The sequence below is a fragment of the Neomonachus schauinslandi genome, chromosome 7 (assembly GCF_002201575.2).
Source record: "Neomonachus schauinslandi chromosome 7, ASM220157v2, whole genome shotgun sequence".
Lineage (NCBI taxonomy): Eukaryota > Metazoa > Chordata > Mammalia > Carnivora > Phocidae > Neomonachus > Neomonachus schauinslandi.
The window spans coordinates 120,213,146-120,232,836 of record NC_058409.1 but is presented as its reverse complement, the minus strand read 5'-3'; the positions used below and the strand labels follow the sequence as shown (position 1 = coordinate 120,232,836).

The 19,691-nt window shown below is 41.0% G+C and overlaps 1 protein-coding gene across 2 annotated transcripts in view; it reads right to left on the bottom strand.

Annotated features, from left to right (window-relative positions):
• Positions 1 to 6,197, bottom strand: part of FYB1 (FYN binding protein 1) — a 109,494-nt gene extending 103,297 nt beyond the window's left edge. For both annotated transcript variants that reach the window (XM_021696351.1, XM_044916938.1), the window contains exon 1: positions 6,184 to 6,197. The gene's annotated coding sequence lies outside the window, so the exon portion shown is untranslated. The remainder of the gene's footprint in view (positions 1 to 6,183) is intronic.
• Between the last annotated feature and the right edge of the window lie 13,494 nt (positions 6,198 to 19,691).

The window sequence follows — 19,691 nt, the reverse complement described above, 5'->3', positions numbered from 1 at the left end:
AAAACCCCCCAAAAAACCCCAAAAAACAAAAAACAAACCCACCAGAAAATAACAAATGTTGATGACAAATGTGGAGAAATCGAGCCTTTGTGCATTGCTGGTGAGAATGTAAAATGGTGCAGCCACTATGGAAAACAGTATGGTGTTTCCTCAAAAACCAATCCAGCAATTCCACTTCTGGGTATATACCCAAAAGAAGTGAAAGCAGGGACTTGAATAGATATTTGTATACTCATGTTCACAGTAGCATTATTCACAGTAGTCAAAAGGGAGAAGCAACCCACGTGTCAACAGTGGAGGAGTGGATGAGGAAAGAGTGGTATATACACACCATGGAATATTATTCAGTCTTAAAAAGGAAGGAAATTCTGATTAATGCTACTACATGGATGAGCCTTAAGGTCATTATGCTGAGTGAAGTAAGCTAAGTGTCACAAAAGACAAATATTGTATGATTCCACTTATCTGAGGTACATAGAGTAGTCAAATTCGTAAAGAGTGAAAGTAGGATGTGGTGACCAGGGGCTGAGGGGAGGAGGCCATGGGGAGTTAGTGTTTACTGGGTATAGAATTTTAGTTGGCGGAAAAAGAAAACATTCTGGAGATGGATGGCATTAATGGTCGTCTAACAGTGTGAATGTACTTATGGCCACAGAACTGTACATTTAAAAATGGTTAAAATGGCAAATTTTATGTTCTGTATATTTTACCACAAAAAAGTAGTAAAATTAGTTAAGCAGTATCTGAAAAATGAGTAAACAAAAACTCTTTGTAGATGATACAATTGCTTTGATATTGTACCACAGTGAGATATTTTCTTTCTTTTTACCTCAGTTTTAGTGATTGGAAGAGGAAAATGGAAGTGACTGAAAATGGTAGAGAAAATGATCTTTCAACAAGATCAAGCTTATATGTATACATTCTATGGTCCAGATGAAATTGTGTTTGAGAATATTTTTAATGACTTACATATAAATGTGGCAAGAATGTAAAAATGGACCAATGTCAAATTTCTAATATAAATAAAAACAATAAAAAACTACTTGAGAGGTATAAGCACACCTCACTGACTAAAGTCATTTTGATAGTCCATGTTCATGAATTGCAAGAATTAATATCGTTAAAATGTCCATACTACTCGAAGCAATATATAGATTCAATACAATCTCTACCAAAATTCCAATGGTATTTTTTCACAGAAATAGAACAAACAATGCTAAAATTTGTATGGAACCACAAAAAAATAGCCAAAGCTATTTTGAGAAAGAAGAACAAAGCTGGAGGAATCATGCTGACTGACTTCAAACTGTATTATAAAGCTTTAATAATGAAAACAGTCTGGTATTGGCATAAAAACAGACACATAGAACAGAATAGAGAGCCCAGAAATAACCCATGCATATATGGTAAGTTAATTTATGACCAAGGAGTCAAGAATATACAAGAAAAGAATGGTCTCTCCCATAAATGGTGTTGGGAAAATTGGGACAGCCACATGCAAAAGAATGAAACTAGACCACTATCTTACACCATACATAAAAATTAACTCAAAATGGATTAAAGACTTGAATGTAGCACCTGGAACCATAAAACTCCTAGAAAAAAACACAGGCAGTAAGACCTTGACACAGGTCTTAGCAATGACTTTTTCAATCTGACACCAAAGCAAAAGCAAAAATAAACAAGTGGGACTCATCAAATTAAAAAGCTTCTACATTATTTGCTTCAGAGGTACAGACTTGAGATTCAACAGTCTTGCACAATTCACAGCGCTTACCAGAGCACATACCCTCCCCAGTGTCCATCACCCAGTCACCCCATCCTTCCCACCCCACCCCCCACTCCAGCAACCCTCAGTTTGTTTCCTGCGATTAAGAATTCCTCATATCAGTACCTCTGAAACAAATAATGCAATATATGTTAAGAAAAAAAAAAAGAAGAAGAAGAAGAAGGTAGCGGGAGGGGAAGAATGAAGCGGGGGAAATCGGAGGGGTAGACGAACCATGAGAGACGATGGACTCTGAAAAACAAACTGAGGGTTCTAGAGGGGAGGGGGGTGGGAGGATGGGTTAGCCTGGTGGTGGGTATTGAGGAGGGCACATTCTGCATGGAGCACTGGGTGTTATGCACAAACAATGAATCATGGAACACTACATCTAAAACTAATGATGTAATGTATGGGGATTAACATAAGAATAAAAAAAAAGCTTCTACAAAGGACACCATTAACAAAATAAAAAGGCAACCTACTAAATGGCAGAAAATATTTGCAAGTCATACATCTAATAAGAGGCTAATATCCAGAATATATAAAGAACTCATACAACTCAATAGCAATAAACAAACAAACAAACAAAAAACCAATTTAAAGAATGGGCAGAAGATCTGAGTAGATATTTTTCCAAAGAAGACATAGAGATGGCCAATAGACACATGAAAAGATGCTCAACATCACTAATCATCAGGGAAATGCAAATCAAAAGTACAATGAGGTATCGCCTCATACCTGTCAGAATGTCTATTATCAAAAAACATACAAACAGACAAACAAACAAAAACACCAAAACCACAAGAGGTAACAAGTGTTGGCATGGATGTAGAGAAAAGGGAACCTTTGTCCATTGTTGGTGGGAATGCAAATTGGTTAAGCCACTGTGGAAAACAGTAGGAAGTTTCCTCAAAAAATTAAAAACAGAACTACTGTGTAATTCAGCAATTCTTTCTGGGTATTTATCTGAAGAAAATGAAAACACTAACTGGAAAAGATACATGCACCCCGATGATCATTGCAGCATTATTTATAATAGCCAAGATATGGAAGCAACTTAAGTGTTCATCAGTGAATGAATAGATAAAAAAACCTATAGTATATATAAACAGTGAAATATTTTTCAGCCACAAGAAAGAATGAAATTTTGCTCTTTGTGACAGCACAGATGGACCTCAAAGGTATTATGCTAAGTCAAATAAGTTAGTCAGAGAAAGACAAATACCATGTGATCTCTCTTATATGTGGAATCTAAAAATAAATAAAGTAAAAAGACCAAGCTCATCGATACAGAGACTAGATTGGTGGTTGCTAGAGGTGAAGGCTGGGGGTTTGGGAGAAATGAGTGAACTGTTTGGTTTTCTTTAGTTTAAATAAATTAAATTAAAAAAAAAAACAAAACCAAACACACACAGACAAGTGAATACACAGGTCTCCCACTGTGCCAGCAAGGCAACCCCCACCACACACAGAATGTGTTTTGATCACTTCTAGAACTCTCGAAACTCATCCTCACTACCCATACAAATAATCAACTGTGAGACAAATGATCCAATGGAAAGTAAAATGAAGCTGAAGGGAAGGAAGTTGAAGAAAAAATCCACTGGGATCCTCGATCTCTTCTGCTCTTATCCTCACATTTTCATTGATCAATTCCTACTAAAAGAATTATAACAATTTAACGGCAAGGCTGAAGTAACTTTTGGGGGATACCCTGATTCAGCATGGGTAAGTGGGATTGGGGTACAGATGATGGTTTCTTGTCTTTCTAAATTTTCTCTCTATTTTCTACAACCACTATAGTGGGTTGAATGATAACCCCCTCTCCCCCTCAAAAAAAGATACGTTCATGTCTCAGAACCGGTGAATGTGATCTCATTTGGGAAAAGGGTTTTGCAGATGTAATTAAGGATCATCTGATGAGATCATCCTGGATTATCCAGGTGGCACTAAATCCAGGGATGTGTGTCCTTCTAAAATACGGAAGGGAGAAAGGTAAGAGAGGAGGAGAAGGCCATGTGAAGACAAAGATGGAGATTGGAGTGATGTAGCCATAAGCCAAAGAATTCCTGGACCCACCAGAAGTTGGAAGAGGCAAGGAAATGATATTCCTCCAGGGCCTTTGGAAGGAGCATGGCCTGGTTAACACCTTGATTTCAGAATCCTGGCCTCCAGAACTGTGAGAGAATACATTTCTGTTGTTGTCAGTCACCTCGTTTGTGATAATTTGTTGCAGGAGCCACAGGAAACCAACATGCCCACCTTTACAAAAGTTCAAAACCCCTTTGTGCTATTTTTCTATGAATGTCCAAGTGCCTGCATGGATGAGGTTCACGATGAAGGGCAACAAGTCTTGTTGCATGATTACCTTTTCTCCCCCACCATTTATTATCACCCCAGAGCAGGCAATCCTGCTGGGATTGTCCCTGGCTTGGAAAGACAGAGCGGGGAATGAGTGACATGTAGCAGGTGAACTGTAGTGGCTTTTAACCTGCTCCTGGAAGCAAGGTCAAGGCACTGTTCTGACTGACATCATCGGCACGGACTCAGCAATATTATTAATAAAGCATATATTGAATTTATATACACAATGGGTTTGCCTGTTTCTTGTGCAAGTAAGGAGGCCAGTTAGCAGAAGTAGAAAAACAGGACAAGCCCTGAACTCTCCAAATCTATGAGAGAAACCAGCCACCAGCTTCTGATGAGGTTAATTTCAGTTTCTAAGACTTCCCATTGGATTTTTATCTCTGCCCAAACATATACATATTTGGTTTATTCCTAGTGGCTGGATACAGAAGTGATTCCAACCTCCACCTCTTGGCACTCAGCAAGGATAGACATAAAGGCCTGGGACATATTTGACCTGGAGCTTTGATAAAAATAAGATTAAAATGGGTTAAGCAATTGCTTGCACTTAGCCTTCAGACCACTAGGTGTCAGTGTGGCCGCTCCATGAGGCTGCCATAACTTTAAAGAGTGAATTCCCCCTGGAAACCAGCTTTATTGAGCTCCCAGTCCAAAGAAGGGCCCTCTGGATTGGGGCAGGAGCTGGGGAGCATATGAAGCCCCTGGTAGTTAAATGGATGGAAATGACAAGCAGGCAGCATGAATATGAGCCTTGAAAATAATTCCCCAAAAGAAATGGAATCCTTCCCAGGCTTTTCTTTTTTAAAACAGAAGGCTGACTTCTCCCAGGGGGTCTCTTGAATTCACTGCGACTCCTTGATATTTGTGATCACTTTTTTTTTTTGATCACTTTTAATGGAGGATTTTTAAAGATGTGGTTTTATTGGAAAGAACAAAGTCTTCATCTTGCCCCTCACCTATCATTTATCAGTATTTTCTTGGGTATTACAAAATTCCAAGTTTGTGCCTTGCCTTGTGTATGCACGTCTGTTTTGTCTACACATAAATCTTTTCTGACAGTCTTGCAACATAGATAGAGAGTCCACAGCCATGACTTTGCCTTGTGTTCGTAAACCCATCTATATTTCGACATGGAATGGTCTCTACCTAATGCCAAAATATTTCAAGTGGCAAATATTAACGATCTATGATTCTGTATTAGTACACAATAAGTTCATATAACTGTAGACTCACACCAGCTCTCTGAGGTAAGTACTACTATTACCCTTACTTTTTAGAGAAGGAAACTGAGGCACAGAGCAGCTCGTGGCTCGCCCAAAGTCCCACAGCTGCTAGGAGGCTGAGTAAGAGGCCCATGCTCTTCTCTGAATTACCTCATTATAACTTTAATTAAAAGGTGGGGGGAGGAGGGGAGGCCTAATGAATTCTTCAGAAGAGGCAGAAATTCATACGCGAGGGCCAAAGGCTCCAACCGAATTTTGTTTCTAGTTACTGTGATTGTGAAAGATTTCCTCAGATCATTTGTAGCCCTTTGTCATCATTTGCCCCCTTTCGCCAGGATTCCTTCTGAGAGGTCAGGGTTGATGGCAGCGTGGCTTCCCGTCCCTGACCTGTGTAGAAATTTCACACCGATCCCCTGCCAGATCTTCAGGTTTTGAGGGGGAATTGAAATTTGCTTCTCCTCCTGAAAAGGATGAGCACACACTCGTCAGGAGCCAGGATGAAGGAAATTATCTGTGCCCAATAGGACCAGGTTTCTGGTTCTGTTGCAGGACCTCACTTAATACCGGCGACACCAGAGGTTGGAACAGGAACATGTGACAGGCCCTATTATGAAACAGCGAGTGACAGAAACACTGTTATCTGCTTATCACCCTTCTGGCTGCAGTGAGGCTGCATCGGAGTGTCCGATGTCCACCTCTTCTGCCATTTTCCAGCAGAACTTTCTTGTAGTTATTTCAGCTAGCATAATCTATGCTGCCAGCATTTGGAGGTGGCACCTTTCCCTGCTGTAAAAAGTTACACATTTATTTGAAAGAAGCCGTTACCTGACTCCTGCAGAATGAGGTGGGAGGGTGGCCTCATTTAGTGAGTCTTCCCGGAGCCAGGAGGCTGGGCGCCCCCCCCCTCACTTTTGGCTGTTGTGTCTGCTCAGCCTGTAGAGCCCAAGAGCTGTGGCACTTTCAGACACCTGGCAGGAGGATGTCCAGGGGAATGGTTGAGTGAGCCACCCCTCCCTCCCCCCACTGGGCTGACTGAGACAAGTTAAGTTCTGTTAAGTCCTCAGGATATTGAGTAAGAAGGGGGAGAATAAGGGGAACTAAAAAGTGTCTGTTCAGCCTGGACACTTCTGCTGACATTCCCACCAAGCATATGACATTTATAAGGGCAAAACGCAAATGAGGTTCTCCTGCCTGCCACTCTGCCCCTGGCATACAAGGGGAGGACCTAGAAGGCTTTGGTTCTATAATCTGCCTGCACACCTGGGGCTGCCCACCTGCTGTCGATTTGGGAGCTCCACTCCAAGACGTGGGCTATTTGGGACTTAATTGCATCTGCCGCTGGGAGATGAAATGGGTGCTGGACTATATGAGCCGATGGGGGCGCAGGTGGCAGAAAGCCCAGTGGTTTCACGCTTTTTTGCCATTGGTGAAACTTTTCTTCAAACTCTGGAAAAACGGGAGTATTCAAATTATAATCTATGGTGAGAGACTACCATTGGGATTAAGTGGGATTTTAACAAATTGTCATTCAATTAAACTTCCTTACCTTCCTTTAATCAATCAATCAATCAATTCATCCATCAGTCATAAACAGTAAGCACTACTGTATGGGCCAAGCACTGTGCTGAAACTAGAATAGTGAACAAGACAAGGTTCTCCTTAGTGTTTATAATCTTGTAGCGGTCGTGGTTAGACACGGCCACTTTCCTCCCCAGATAGTGTTTCTTCCCTTCCTCCACAGTAAGAATGTGTAAACCATGGCCCATGTGCCACATCTGGCCTATGGCTTGTCTGGAACAGCCTTTAAGCTAAGAATGGTTTTTATGTTTTTAAAGAGTTGCTAAAAAAACCCCACAAACAAACAGAAACAAGAAACAAGAACAACAACACATGACAAAGACTGCATGTAGCCTAAAATATTTACTGTCTGGTCCTTTGCAGAAAAAGTTTGCCAATGCCTGTTTTATAGTAAGAGAATTCTTGTGTTTTAGCCAGGCATGCGACTACACAGAAGAGAACATTTTCTAGCCCCTCTGGCCACTAGATGTGGTCATATGGCAAAGATTTGGCCAATGGGATCAAAGTAGAAGAGATTTATGTAGCTCCTGGGAAGTGCCCTGGACCTGGGTCCTAGCCTGCTTTCCCCTCCGTGCTGGCTGGGCCTGAGCCACTGGGGTTCACTGATGACTAGGGCAACGCTTAGGGATGGCAGAGCCAGAAGATAGAAAGAGCCTGGGTCCTGGCACCAGGGAGCAATTCTACTGTCCTTGGATTTTGCTGGATACGTATGAGGGAGGGAAAGGAGGAAAGAGAAGAAATGTTAACTTTTTAAAGCCAGTCTTCTGTTTGTTTCTTCTCTTTCCCACCAACCTCCCTCTGATGCCAAAGGAAACGAAATCTCCCCAAACCCAGAACATGCCTTCATGAAATGCATCTCCTCTCTTCTTATTTACCTGGTTAACTCCTGCTCCAGCCCCAAAGCACAGTGTAGATGTCATCTCCTTCTGAACTCAGTCTTCGAGATGGGGCAAGATGTCTTTGCTCTGGCTTCCGAGGTATCTTTTAGTTGCTGGAGACAAGTCTGTTTCTCCCACTGGGCCTTGAGCTCTTTAAGGGTGGGGACTATGGGTTATCTATCTTGGATCCGTAGTTCCTAATACAGTGCCTGTCACACAGATGGCACTTTATAAACATTGTTGAGTGAATTAATTTATTACAGGCCAAGGGCAGCTTCCTGGTTTGTGAGATAGTTACTTTTTTTACACATTCCCCCCCCCCCCGGAAAAGGTAAATCCAGCAATTTACACCTCTGGGGGATAGAAATAAATTTTGCTATCCAAAATGGGGGACAAGAAATGTACACATTTACAAAGATTATATTTAAAAATTTGAGTGTTTAAATTGAGTGGTAGCTATGCTTCTTGATAGTACCTGAAAAGTTTGCAAATTTAACAAAAATAAGTAAAAAGCTATGAGATGAGTTTGGTAATATAAGGAAATATTTCTGAAATAGATGAAAATGTAGATACCGAAATCTATCTTATATTGAGCTGATCTTATTATTATATAATAACAAACACTCAATTTTTCTATTTTTATGATTCTTCACAAAGGAAGAGATATACAATAATTTATTATGTGATAACAACATGATAATGATGATAAAAATCCCATTTGGTTCTCCCCGCCCCCCTCTATGTTATGTGGCTTATAATCAATAAATGCAAAAGTAAAAGCACTGTTTCTGGCATAAGCCTATTTTACTGTATGCTCTGGAAATCATGTAACCATTCTTGTGAAGCAACAGATTAATGTATGACTTGAAAGTCACTGTATAGCAGTAGTATTTTTTCCCCCTTCATTTAAAGGAAAGAATACCAAATATGAGAGGCATATTTTTCTTCACATATAATCCCTCTTGAGGTGGTGTTAACAAAGGTGGGGTTGGAAAGAATGACTTGCATTGTATTTTTTAAGGAAATCAATAATGTAATATTGGATTATTATTCAGGCATCTACTTTTCATTATTTTTGTAGCTCCTCACTAAATCTTTTCATAAATTACGAGCAAACCTGAGCAATTACATAAAATAAAGTCATTCAAAGGTTTCTTAGCTCAAATACTAGCTCTTACATTACATCTGCTGCAGAATTACAGCTAACCTCAATGTTTCTGGATATTTTATGAAATGTTGAGGACTCTCCCTTCCCCCAGCAAGAGCAATTCTAAGAAAATGATGAAGGTCTCGATGAATAGCTCATTCTTTGTGGCCTTGAATACCGGGCTTTTTCTTCCCCATTATGTGCAGCTCTATTGTGCAACGCAAGGGAATAAAATACCATAGGGTGAAAAGTAGTGAGCTGGGGGGTTATGCAGTGAGGATGGAGGAAGTCAGCTTACTCAGCTCATTGCTACCTGCATCCATATCTATTTAGGATATCAGAATTTCTGTCTTTACAGTCCAGACAAATTCTTCTATTATCCCTATCTCACCCCATCCTCATCTCTATCCCAGGTTGAGAAACCTTACCCTATTTCTATCTGGCTGGTATCATTACTACCTGCACCGTGGGCCTGTTTATACTTACGGCTGTCCATATGCTCGCTTTTCATGTGTTCTCAAAATAAAATGTTGCACTATTGTTCTTGTACTTTAGCAATTATAACATTTATCTCCTCTTAATTTAAAAAAAATGACCGTTAATATTCTAGTCCCGCAGGTAGAGACATGAAGCCAAAGGCCGGTCGAGCCAACCTTCGAGGACAGGTGATCTGGTTCTGGTGGCTATGACAGGAGCACTGTGCCATTCAAAGTCCCCTGGGACTTGTTCAGAAAACAAATCATGAATGTGTTTGCGAGGGAAAATGATTTGGCCTCAAGTTAGGTTTTAGCACCATCCCGCTGGCTTCCCTTTCCTTGAGATCTGGAGGTAGTGTGAAGACGGATTAGGCGGCCTTCCCCCTTCTGCTTGCTCAGCAAGCGAGCGCATTTGGCAGGAGAGCCCAAGCTTTGCCCCTGCTCCTGACTCCCGAGCAGCAGATAAAGCCCAAATGAATCCACACCCTCCCGAAACTCGCCATTGCCCTGCTGACAAATGTCCAGTTGTCGGGAGCTTCGTCGTTAAGCTGATCACAGCCTGGTCACAGGTTATGCGAAGTGTGTGTTCCTAGCATGAGTTCACTCTCCGCTGTCAAAACTCGTCAATGCCCAGGCACGCTGGTAACTCGCATGAGAATGGACCACGTAGAGGGAAGCCAAGAAACAGGTTCTGCCTATTTTCTTTCACTTTAAACAGCTACTTCCCCTTTCCTCCCCTCATAATTCCTACCCACAAATCGGAGAAACATTACAACCTCCAAGGGGCAGGGCAGGCTCCAGGTTCATGTGTTAAAAAAAGGTGGTTTTTCTCTACTTTCCTCCACCCTATCTCCTCCTGACCCCACCCTCCTTCCTCCAACCTGCTCTTGCTTTTTGCTTCTCGGGAAAGCAGAAAACTAGTGGAGGGACATGAAAGATTTCTCCAACTCTCAGCTTCTTACATTCTACAAACACACTCAAAGTAAGAAAAGGTACAAGGACTTGAACAACTTCCAGTGATTCTGCTATGGGGGGTTTTGTTAACCAGCACGCCCTGGTTGGCCAGGCCAGCAAGTTTTGAGAAGTGGGCAGGCAAGACCCACGCTCGTTTCTCCCCTTCTCTTTCTGGATGCTCTCGTTTCTTGAGCTGTGGTCATGCAGAAGAGCGGTCACTCAAGATTCTTGACTGTGTATAGCTAGCAGTAAAATATATTTGGACATGCACCCTTAATATGGGGATGTCTTTTAGTGAACCTTATCTATCTATCTACCTATCCATCCTCACACACGTATATTACTTTGCAAATATTCTTTATCCATTATAAAATGTAAACAAAAATAGAAAAGGTGAGATTTTAAAAATATAATCTTTCTAACAATTTCCCTTCATGTCCAACAAGCTGTCTTGAGCCTCCTTCTGTTGTATTCACTCCACTTTGGAGACTGCTATTGAAAAGAATGGGAGGGAAAACCAACGCACTAGAAGGTAGGCAAAGGGCATTAGGGATGTCAACAAAACCATGGTGTTCCCTACTGACTGGTCCCACCCATTCAAGTGGGTTTAAAGTTCCTACTTTCGCATCAAGCGCCCCCAAGCCTTCTGTCTGGTCTAAAGCCTGTCTCCCCGCACCAATCTGCCCCAGCTACATCATCTCTACTGGATCCGCCCGTGTGTTCAGTTCCGAGGTATTCACTGTTGCTCTCCTGCCCAGGTAACCACCTACGGGACATCTTCATCTGAATGTCCAACAGGCATTGCAGACACTCATTCATACGGGACTGAATGGTGAGCTGAGAATCAGCTTTAGACTCGCTTCTCTGACTCCTGCGTTCACATCTGCTAAGATGTGTCCCGTTCCTTCTGTGACTCACGGGGCTTTTGAACCCCACTTACCCATCCTCCCCAGAGTGCTGTCTTTATCATTTCCTGCCTCTTTAACTGCAATGGCTTCTTATTAAATTGTTCTGCCTCTAATCCTTTCTTCCCAGGGCTGTCAAGCATGATCTTCCTATGATCAACTGGATCATGTCTCCCGAAAGTCCTCCAAGTGGCTCTCCAACCCTTCAGGAAACAAAAATCAAAACGCCTTCACATGGCACCTGAGGCTTTCCTCCATCAGTCCTGGCCACATCACATCCCCAGCTGCACGAGGCATAGTTTCTGCTACTCTCATTCCATACCTTCTTCCCCTCCTTCTTCTTCACCTGGGGTAACCCAGTCTTCTTTAAACTCCACTCAGAGATTACCTCCCCACCAAAGTCTTCTCTGACCCTCCCTTTGAGATGTTCAGAGTACCCACTGCATCAGGTGATAATGTATAATATCTGGGTTCACTTGAACTTGCCTGGGATAGGGCCCAATTCGTAATTTACCTGAGTCTTTAGAATAGGAATCCTCAAAGTTTAGTGTTCAGAAGAATAAGTGGAGGTGTTTTTAAAAGCATGATTCCAGACTGAGGAGATTTAGGGTAGAACCCAGCAATCGTGCTTTGTAGCCGCTCCCTCTCTCAAGTGATTCTCATCTAATTTCATCCTTGGAGTTTAGCAACGTCAGTGCTAAGGCCTATCAACAAATAGCAACGAAAGAAAGAATTCTCTTTCTCTCTCATCTTTCCATGCCTACTAAGCAAATGCATGAATGCGAGCTGAGGCAAAGGTTATATTGATTATTGATAATGCTTTTGGAAGTGGGACTTTGGATGGACCACATCTGGGTGCAGAGATACACCTCACACCACTAATCTGGTCTGTGGACCTGCTTTTGTTGCCTATGTGTATGAGGATGTGTACACACATATACACAAATTCATATAAATCATATTTATTAGCAACAATTAAAAATAGTTTTGAAAAACGTAAAAAGGTAGGGGAACTCTTCCAGATTAAAAGATGCCAAAGGGACATAATAAATTGCAAGAGGTACAGCTTGATTGGATCCTGGTTTGAACCAAAAACAAATTATAGAATAATTTTGGGACAATTGGAGAAATTTTAATATAGTCAATTAAATGATAAAGAAATTTTTACTCTTCTTAGGTGTGATAATGGTATTATGGTTAAAATGGAGACTGCCCTTGTTCTTAGGAGAGATATGCTTACATTTTTAGGGATGATTGTCATAATTTGCACAACTTACTTTCAAATGGTTCAGAATTTATACATATTTTTTATATTTTTTAATTTATATTTATACACAGACATATAATGTGGCCAGGTGTTAACAATTCGGTGAATTTAACTGGAAGTGAATATAGTTGTTTGCTGTACTATCAAGCTAAGCTTTTCTGTGGATTTAAAACTTTAAATATAAAAAATGGGGAACTGGTAAAAACTAGAGCGATTTCACGTAAACATTCAGATTTGTGGCTTTCTTGGAAAAGTCTGATTTCTCAGTACAACAATTACCTGGAACTTCACCTGGCCTCCATAATTTGCTGTAACTACTTGGCTCATTGAAATCACCTGCCTGGCCCCAGGAAGCATTTGATTTGCAAACCAAGAGTCCTTGAAATTCTGCTGGATTCTCTTCATAGGATTGTTTCTCTCTCTCTCTTTTTTTAGGATTGTTTCTCTTGAATCCAGTAAGACTGACCTAAAGTGCCTTTTGTTGGGGAAGGCCTTTCACCTTGAGAAGCCCTCACAGGAACCAGAAAACAGGTCTTGAGCTAGCCATGTAGGCTACGTCTGCTCTTGACCCACACACCAAGCTCAGTGCATCTCTTCCAGCAACCATAACCAGATCCAGATGAGGTGAAAGATCCAGTCAGCAGCAATGGGCGACTCTTAACTGGAGTGGTCATTATCCCCACCTTCTAGGGGTTGGGGTCCTGATCACCCAACTCAGGATGAGCAGAGCTGACCTTTGTTGGGACACAAAAAAGCAACCTCAGAAGAGTCGCAGTGAAATCAGGATAGAGACTATCTTTGGGAAGCCACAGTAGGAGAGGGGGAATGATGAGAGATTTCAACTTTGTATCTATGCTTTATTCATTTCATATTTAGAAAACACTTCAAACAGGACAAAATTCTTGGTGATGGGCCCACTGGTGATTGTTATATATTTCTTTGTGCCTTTTTTATTTTAAAAATTTCTCAAAAATGACAAATCCAAAGGTTGTTTTTGCCTCACAAGGGATAGGAAGATCTCCACAAGTGCTCCATGCCACGGACATGCCAACTTTGGAAATACTGTCACCTCCTGCAGTGTGCTGCCGACCTCCATCAAGAACCGAAGGCACAGGAAGTGGAATCATAAGGCTCCAGTTTTCCTTAATACTAAGAGCCACAGATTTTAATTTTAAATCACCAGGGTCAACAGTTTTTGATGTGGTATTTCCCCTTAATTCCCCCAGCAGCTAAAAAAAAGGGGCTAGCAAAGGAAAATACAAGACAAAAAATGTGTGAGATCTTTTTTAAATATATGATATAATTTCCCTTCTCTCTCTCTCTTTCTTTTTTGACTGTGGAAGCTAATAAAACAAGATCCCTCACTTATGATGTAATCTTCTCTCTTTTTTTAATTTTGGAAGCTAATAAAATCTAAAAACACTGCAGTACTACAACGGATGACTCCTTTGGGATTTAGTTAAATATAGCCTTTTCTTACTGTAAAATTAGAACGGTTCTTTCTGTTCATTCTAACCTCAGCAACACATGAAAATAAAATGGGATTGTATAGGGGCTTTCTTTTGGGGCACCATCATGCAGAGCATCTCATTTCTCTGTGGACAGGCCAGAGCATACAGGGACCGGGGTCAGTCCTGATCGAATGTCCCACCTCATGGGCTGAGCTGGGGCTGGGGCTGGGGATCCCAGGAATGGTGAACTGAGTCTTTTGGAGGACAGGGGCTGAAACTGTCTTACTAAAGGAAAGACTTAAGACACCAGTAGGACTAAGGACCTTCCTGGGTTGGGACTCAGTGTATATATATCATCCCTCAAGTTGACAAATGGAGACAACTGGCTGTCCGTGCATAATGCTAAGCTAATTCGTCCCACAGGCCCACTCTCCGCAGTGCCAAGGGAGTGGCTGTGAAAGGAGAAAATCCGAGGAGAGTTCAGCCTTTGCCCAGAACCAAATGAGCAACTAACAACTCCCCTGAGCTGTGTCAGTTTGCAGATGATCTAAGCAGAATGAGTTAGAGCTCTAAGCTCCTTTAAGTCTGACCAAGAGGGGTGAGTTTGGGGTACATCCTTGGATATTCACTTTTGATATTTGTTTGCCATAACTAGGGATATAATTTGACCTGCTCTATAAAATTAATAACTACAGCTACCTTTTATTGGGTGATTAACATATTCCAGGCAAGACACCCAGGCCTTTTTTTTTTTTTTTAAAAGATTTTATTTATTTATTTGACAGAGAAAGACAGCGAGAGAGGGAACACAAGCAGGGGGAGTAGGAGAGGGAGAAGCAGGCTTCCCGCTGAGCGGGGCTTGATCCCAGGACCCTGGGATCATGACCTGAGCTGAAGGCAGACGCTCAACGCTGAGCCACCCAGGCGCCCCGGCACCCAGGACTTTATATATATTACTAAATTTAGTCCTCACATAATTACTATACCCATTTTATAGATAAAGACACTCAGGTTTAGAAATGTAAAATGAGTAACCTAAGGGGCTCAAGAGGCCCTTAAACTTAAGTTTGTGCGATGGTCCAAATCCACATTCTTAAATACAGCCAGTGACTTTCAAACCTGGCTTTGCAATAGAATAATCTGGGGTAATTTTAGCAAATGCTGATGGTTAGGCCCGTGTGGTCCAGTTAAAACACAGTAGTTGGGTGAGGCGCCTGGGCATCTGTTTTCTTTAAAACCCCTAAATGATTCTGATGGTCAGTCAAGATCATGAATTTCTGAATCACCTTTTACTACTCCTAATATAACCTAGACCATCCTATAGTGTGGTAGGCAGAATAATGACCCCTCCCCCAAAGATGTCCACCTCCTAATCCCTCGAACATGAATATGCCACCTTGTATGGCAAAGGGGAATTTGCAGGAAAGCAATTAAGTCAAGGATCTTGAGATGAAGAGACTATTTTGGATTATCCAGGTGGGCTCAATGTCCTATAAAGGTCTTATACAGGGAAGACGGAGGCAGGAATATCAATACCAGAGTGATACAGCCTGAGAAAGACTCCATCGGCTATTTTAGATTTGAAGATGGAAAGAGGCCATAAGCCAAGGAATACAGGCAGCCTTTAGAAGCTGGAAGAGGCAAGGAAATGAATTCTCCCTGAGAGTTCCAGAAGGATCACAGCACAGACAGAACCTTGATTTGACTCGGTGAGACCGATTTTAGACTTCTGACCTACAAAACTATAAGATAATAGATTTGTGTTGCTTTAAAACATGAAATCTGGCCTTTCGCTTTTACTATAAATGATACAGTTATATGTCAGGCAATTTTTCATATGCTCAATGGCCATCTATCCAACTGTCCATCCACTTGCCTGCCCATCCACCCACCCATCTATCCATCTATCCAGAAAACAGTTGCTAAAACCTACTAATGGCATGAAGCACGGATTGTCTTCTCCATTTCGTCGATGGGCAAACACAGAGAAATTAAGAGCTAAGGCAGGACTTGACTCCCAGTCTTTGGATCCCTAAATGCACTGTTGCTGTTTTTTGTTTTTTGTTTTTTTTTTCTTTTTTCTGTATCATGTTACCTCTGGAGTTTTAATTACTAGAATCCCAGGCCCTGTGGATAGGGATTCAGATATTGCTATAGCTGACCAACAGAGGAAGTATTTTAGTGCACGTAGAATTTGGTAACATTCTTTAAGGCATAAAGTTGGTGAAGTGAGTTTGCCCTCCATAGCTGTATGGCTGAGTCAGCCCTGCCAGATGAGTGTTTGGAGTCTTCTCCAATCTCCAACCTCTATAGCATAGGATATCTAGTAATGGTCAGGCCATATTTTGACCTCTTTGCTGAGAGTGGTACCTATAATGACATAGGACCCAAGGTCTGAGATTGGGTTATAGCAGATTTCAAAATGTTTAAAAGCTGTAGAAGACTTTCTTCTAAATGAAACCTGTGTTAAAATAGATATAAGCAAAAATCACTCTAGTAGAGACAGGGATGTGTATGTGAGAACCTCTTTTTTCTCCTGCCACGACCCTCTAATATACCTGCTTGGAATTGCCAAGCATCCCAGCATTTTAAAATTATTAGGCTATAGTATTAGTGAGAGAGTGGGATGACTGATGGTCCTAGGCTAGGCATAGTAAGGATGGAGCATAATCTTGTACAAATATCTTTCCATCTTAAAAGGAAAATATATTCAAGTTTTATATCCTGATGTTGATTGGTATTGATTAGGAAGAGGAGGAAGATAAAAAAGATGAGGAGTAAGAGTTATTGATCAAGATTTATGCATCAGGGGGAGGCAGTGTGATGAAACAACAACAACAAAAAATCACTTAGCTCAAAGCCCAACAGCATCTGAATATACTGAGTACCTTTCAGGCTACGAGACATTCTGTCTGGTGCTGTGGTCAAAGATGAATAAGACAAAACCTCTGCTCTCAAGAAACTCAAGGCTGTTTGGAAGACAAACGACATATCTGGAAAATTCATAGTACAATGACTATTACAGGGCAGTGTGTTTCAAATGCCAAATAAGCAGGCCAGACGTGAGGAATTATTATGCATCAGAGTGATTCAGAAATGCTACTTGAGGCAGTGGTAGAACTGGGGGGCGGGGGGGAATGAGAGACCAGGAAAACAGTGTAAATACTGGGAGAAAGAATGTTAATCAGGAGTTGCTCCAGGGCTCCGTAATACTCAAAATTCTTCTAACATGGCTGGGAGGTGAACAGAGGTACAACCAAGTGTTTCTCTTTCACAGAGCCAGCAACTGAGGCAGGGAAGTCTAGGTTCTCACAGAATCAGAAACTGATTCAGCAGGTCTCAGAAACTGTATCCGTGTCCTGCAACCACGTATCCAGCCTCAGCCCGGGCTGCCGGCAGACTTCAACCATCTCTTTAAAGTAAAATTGAATCCTCATTTAAAACCAATGTAAGTGCAGCATTTTAGAGTAAATATTTTATGAAACAAAACAATTTGTATGCAACTGGAAAGAGCTAGCAAATATTTGGCTGGGCAAATGAATGGTTTGGTTTATGAGAAGAGAGTAAAGGAAAACTTCGATGTAGCCTCCAAAAAGCGGTGGGTAATTTAGTTGATTGGATGAAGAACCACGGTCAGCATCTTTAGTAGAGTCTGGCCAGCTTAGAAACAGGGTTCCATTTGATCTTTCTCTTCTTGAGTTAATCATTGTCTGGGGGCCCATTTATCTTATATCGGTACTCACCATAGTCCAGAGCAGTAGTTCTCAAACTCTCTGGTTTCAAGACCACTTTGCACACTTAAAAATTATTGGAGGACCTCAAAGAGCTTGGGTTAATGTGGGTATTGAGACAATGTTCATTTATTTATTAATTCATTTAAAATAACAATAATAAATCATTACATATTAACATGAATAACACTTTTATGAAAAAATATGGTTTCCAAAACAAAAATTTAGTGAGAGGCATAGCATTGTTTTACATTTTTGCAAATGTCTTTAATGTATGGTATAATAGAAAACAGCTGTACTCTCATGCTTGGTCTGCCTTCGGTCTGTTGCGACACACTGTTTTTGGTTGAAGAATATGAAGATATGGTCTCACACAGATATGTATTTGGAAAGGGAAGACTATCTTAAAAGCCTTTCCAGATAATTATGTAGCCTCTGGAATATTCCACTGAACATTCATGAGAGAATGAGAATAAAAAGGGTAAATAACATTGTAGTATTATTATGTAGATAGTTTTAACATTGTGGATTCCCTTAAAGGGATTCGGTGATTCTCCAGGGTCTTCAGACCACACTGAGAACAACTGTTCTAGCCCTTCTCCCGGTTATATGCACCAGATTGGTTTCCAGGGGACATGGGCTTTCCTGCTATTTGTGACGATTCTCCAAGTAAACCACCTGTGGACTCCAAATGTATGATATCCAGTCTTATTTCCAGGTGCTCTAACAGAATTTTCTATCTAGTTCCATAATAATTGCATATATCAGTCTGATTTTGCATGGGCTTTTGAGGAATCTGAGAAAAACGTTACTGATCAAAATTGTTTTGTTTTTAATTGTATTTGTGTTTTTAGTAAAATATTATTGATACTTAACACACTCAACTCCAGGCAAGGTTACATATTTGTTAATCTTAGTTAATTTATATATGCGAAAATATGTATTGGTTGTCTCTTACGGGGCTGTGTCCTAGGTAACGGAATTGTAAGACTGAAGCAAAGAGTTCCATTGTGCCAGGAAGCTCACAGTCCTTGAAATACTAAGGTCATTACAAAAGCACACAGTTCATAAACGAAAACTCAACCGTCAGTTTAAATTCCTTGGAAGAAGAGAGGCCGTTGTGGCTTGTGGAGCAATGGAACTGCTTTCCTGTTCATATGACAACGAGGGATGGGGCAGGAATGACGGCTGCCGGAAAGCCAGAAATGAGGAGGGGATCACGGATAACACCCCAAGGAACAGCTTTTCCTTTCACAGTCAGCGCAGATCTTAAAAATATTTTTCTTGAGAAATGAACAAAGGTGACATTTTTACCCTTTGGGCTTAGAAGCAGGTCGGTGCACATTTCGAAAATAAATGTCCTGGCTGATTTGATGCAGATGTCAGCCCCAGCTGTCTAAGCAGGGGCAGAGGGGGTGTCACCAATTTGCCACAGATTGACATTGAGCATTTTGGCAGAATTCATGAAACGAAGACTGCTTGTTTGTAGAATAGTTTGTTTCTCTTTCTGCTGCGTAAATCGTTGCTTACAAAAATGCATGTTATGATGCCAGATCAATGAGTGTCTGTAAAGAGCCATCTTTAGTCTACAAACACATGTTAAACATTTTTGAGCACTTATTAGGCACCAGGTGTTATGCCGAGTGAATAAAAGATGAATGAAACCCTAACTTAGGATAGCTACTTATTTACAGGAACTTGTAGCTAATATATTATCAGCTGCTCTCAATTACATCAAATATGTTACATATTTCTCAACAAAACCGTTGATGAGCTTCTAGAGAAGTGATGTCCAATAGGATTTTTTTGTGATGTAGAAATTTTCTATATCTGTGCTGTTCAATATGGTAGCCATTAACCATCTTCTGTTATTGGGCACTTGAAATGTGGCTAATACAACTGAAAAACTGAATTTTAAATTTTATTTGATTTTAATTAATTAACAT